At 46.0% G+C, this 3,831-nt stretch overlaps 1 long non-coding RNA gene across 2 annotated transcripts; it reads right to left on the minus strand.

The window, feature by feature from the left end:
* Nucleotides 1-378: 378 nt before the first annotated feature.
* Nucleotides 379-3,831, minus strand: LOC127672719 (uncharacterized). Of its 2 annotated transcripts, XR_007975003.1 has the most exons (5): nucleotides 3,305-3,831; nucleotides 2,661-2,799; nucleotides 2,080-2,206; nucleotides 1,377-1,514; nucleotides 379-1,290 (listed from the first exon to the last, which is right to left on the minus strand). It is a non-coding gene; the product is annotated as an uncharacterized LOC127672719 (long non-coding RNA). The 2 variants fall into 2 exon arrangements; XR_007975002.1 differs by having other exon boundaries at nucleotides 379-1,514.

The raw sequence follows: 3,831 nt of genomic DNA on the forward strand, positions 1-3,831 counted from the left end.
TAGCACCTCATCCTAAAACAGCAGGAGATCAAGTAAAGGAACAGTTGCTACAGCCTTTCCCCTATTGTCCAGATGCCTCTTGTTTTTCAGGCAAAGGGGAAGTTAGGAGCAATAAACTTTTATTGAACCAGGAGAAGAGAGTAACACTTGCAGAAAGAAAAAAATGTACATAAGTGAATATGCATAATCTCACATAAATTCATACACTGCTTCAAACATACAGAGTTTTCATTTACACATTTCCACACAAATTCAGCTGGGCCCACCTTACATGCATTCTCACAATTGCATACTTACACACACACCCATACTTACATATGCATATGGCGCAAAAGACCAAGCACCAGTGCAGAAAGAACTCACTCATTCTGAGTGAAAAATGAGCTCCAATCTTTATTGCATTGAGAGTGAAAAGGCTGTCACCCTTTTAATGCTAAATGAATTAAATCCACGTTATAAGAAAAAAGCTTTGGTCCTTTTAATAAGACTAAGACTGCCTTCTCCTTACCATGGGACCTTCTGCTCTCTGCAGCATCTTCTCTTTCCCTTGTTCCCTCAAATATTTATAGTAATTTTCTGTACCCCCATTGCTTTATTTTTAAGGAATCTCTTCTCCCTTCAGGCAATTCTCTCATTTTGTAGAATTGAGACTAGCTCTACACTTCTGAATCCTTTCTAGTATACTAAACTTAGTCTTCCCAGAAAATGTGGTATAGTTTGTTAGCCTTTGTTCCATATTGCATTTAGTAGGTGAACAAGGAAGTGTTCATAATTTGTCTCAATATCATCAAAATTATGTTCTTATTGTTTGGAAACATACAGATGTACTAAATCTGAGACAACTGAAGCAACAACTGGACATACAGAATGCATTCCCCTTATGTGAGGCAGCTGATAAACAAATGGGCTATGCAAAATAGAAGTGTACTGCAAGGCTCTAAGTACTTTTATAAGCTGGTCGTCAATTACATGGTGGACAGATGGATCAATAACCATGGAACAACATAATCAGGCTTAAATATAACAAAGAATCATTTGTTAGAGTCAATTTGCTGACATAAGCAGGTACAACTTTATGATGCACTATAGTACAATATCATTTTTTGGCTTTCCGGGCTTGGGACACTGTTGTGGACTGAAAGTCCTGGTGACGCCCGCCACTGCGCATCCTGAGACTCATGGGCTTCATCACCTGAGACAGAGCTATGACTTGCCACGTGGGTTGCCTCTGGGCCACTAGACAGGTACATTTCCAGAACCCAGGATCATATCCTTGATTTGTAAATGGCTCTGCAGAAAACAGCCCTGTTGCCGTACCTCTGCGCAGTGTGGCAGGCAGAGCACCGGGTCCAGCTCCCTCTTCCCGCCCCTCTTACCCTTGCAGTACTAGAAGCCATCTGTGTCAAATCTTTCTTGCATTTTCGGACCAGTCTCTGCCTCCTGTGAGTGTGATACGTCTTCTCTGGGTCTTTCTGATTTTTCCTGAAGTCTGAGATGGGCTTTTCTGCTCTACTCTTTAATATTTAAATAATAATTTAAGTTATAATAAATAATAAATAATAAAAATAAAAGCAACCTCTCTCAGCCTCTACTGACTTTTCATATTCTCCTCTGTTTTTTTCCCAGAAGTCCAAGAGGCAACAACTATGTCTTTCTCTATTGTATTATGAGACTAATTGAGCAGACACTGGGGATCCTTTAAAGGGCCAGGAACACAAAATAAATCACACAACAGTCTGCCTTCAAAGATCACCTCCCTATGGCAAGGGCATCAAGTTCTGGGTCAATCTGTACAGCCTATATCAGCTCAAAGACCCCAAAGATATGATATGGCTGCATATAATATCTGCTTGTTTTTCTGCTATTTTTCTCTTCTCTCTGCCTCCTGAGAGACAGATTTTGCAGTCTGATCTCAATAAACCTTTCTTTCTGCCTACAGAGTAGTCTAATTCAGTGGGTCTTTCAGAAGGGAACCTTATCGAAGGAGCATCCATCAGTATTCAGAGTATGAGTTCAACATGTTCCATTCCAAAGACTAGTGAACCCCCCTCTCCCATGCATGACTAAGGTAGTACATACTCTGGGGGATGTCCTCAGCTCCGTAGATCTTCAGCAAGAAGGCTACCCACCGGAGGGCAATGCCAGCTGGAAGTAACAAGTTGCTCTCAACGTCATCATTGTCATTGTCACGGTCTCCTTTCTCAGGCTATGAGAGACACGTGGTCAAAATCACACACACAAAAAAGAAGCAATTCTAAAAGAAGCCAAGCTATTGATATCCAGAACTGCCTCCATTATGACCATATAAGTCCCTTTGCTGCACAATAATCAAAACACTATGCATCTAAAGTAAAGCAATAAAAAAAAAAAACCTACTACAGAAATAATTAACAAACTAAAGGGGAAAACAAAACAAACAAACAAAAAAACCAAAAAAAAAAAAAAACAAAAAAACCAAAAAAAAAAAAACAAGTTACCCTGAGACCTACCCTGCCCAACCTACAGCCCTTGACCCCAGCCAGCTCCAACCTGATTATTTATGTTCCTTGGGAAAGCACCAGCCCAGACCTCTGTAAACTCTACCAGGTCTTGGTCATTTCACAGCCCGGCCTGTCGCGTCAAGGAAGCAGATTCAGTTTATTGGCCTGTGAATTCCCTACCTGTCTCAGCAGCTCACACACACAGAAGCGAGGGTTGGGTACACAGCCCAGCTATCCAGGGCGGCCAGGCTCTGGTTCCATCCCCACAGGAATCTTTTGTGCCCTCAGGAGGGTCGTGCCAGGAAGCCACTTTGCCTGCCTGGAAGAGAACAGAGAGGGTTTGCGCTCACCCCGCTGCAATCTTTCCAGAGCTGGAAGCCAGAGCCTTGCCTGGCAATTGTCCGTGCCCTACTGTAAACTTTGCGGAGCGGGAAGCCTGCACCTTTCCTGGCTACTTTCCCTGCCAGGAGCACAGAGAGAGTTTTGACTCCGTCCTCCTGCAAACTTTCCAGAGAGGGAAGCCTGTGCCTCGCCCATCCACTGTCCCTGCCTGGAGCACAGAGAGGGTGTGCACTCCGCCCCACTCTAAACTTTCCAGAGCGGGAAGCCTGCGTCTTTCCAGGCCAAGGTCCCAGCCCGGACCCAGAGCTCAGAGAGAGTTTGCACTCCGTCCCCCTGCAAACTTTCCAGAGTAGAGCGGGAAACCCGCGCCTTGCCCGGCCATTCTCCCTGCCTGGAGGAGCACAGAGAGGGTTTGCACTCCACCCCACTGCAAACTTTCCAGAGCAGGAAGCCCGCATCTTGCCAGGCCCATCCAAACTCACAGACCGCTTCTGCAGAGATGACAGCAGGATAGTGCAGAGTTACTCCAGAGCTCACAGACACCCGCAGCATGGAGCAGTATCTTCATCCGGATGGGCAAGTGAATGCGGTCCCGTTCCACAATTCCAGGGCCAGCTGTCAGAGCCCAGGAAGCTCAGCAATCCCAGCAGTTGCTAAATGCGTGCACTCACCTCCTTCCCGCCTCTGCCAGACCTCAGACTAACGCTCACATTCAAACTCCCAGCCCACTTTCATTCATAAAAATTAAAGACAGGAAATGACACCGATCAAGGAGGCTGGATGCAGAGCCGGCGCTGGGGTGACATCAGGGGTGGTGCCAGCGGTTGCCGGGTGATGGACAGGGACGCCAACATGGCGCCCGCCAGGGGTTTGCACTCTACCACATGGTAAACTGTTCAGAACTGGAAGCCTGTGCCTTTCCTGGCCACTGTCCTGGCCCGGAGCACAGAGAGAGTTTGCACTCCACCCACAGCAAGGAGAACTATCTTCATCGGAATGCGCATGGGAA

Source organism: Apodemus sylvaticus, chromosome 22 (genome assembly GCF_947179515.1).
Source record: "Apodemus sylvaticus chromosome 22, mApoSyl1.1, whole genome shotgun sequence".
NCBI lineage: Eukaryota > Metazoa > Chordata > Mammalia > Rodentia > Muridae > Apodemus > Apodemus sylvaticus.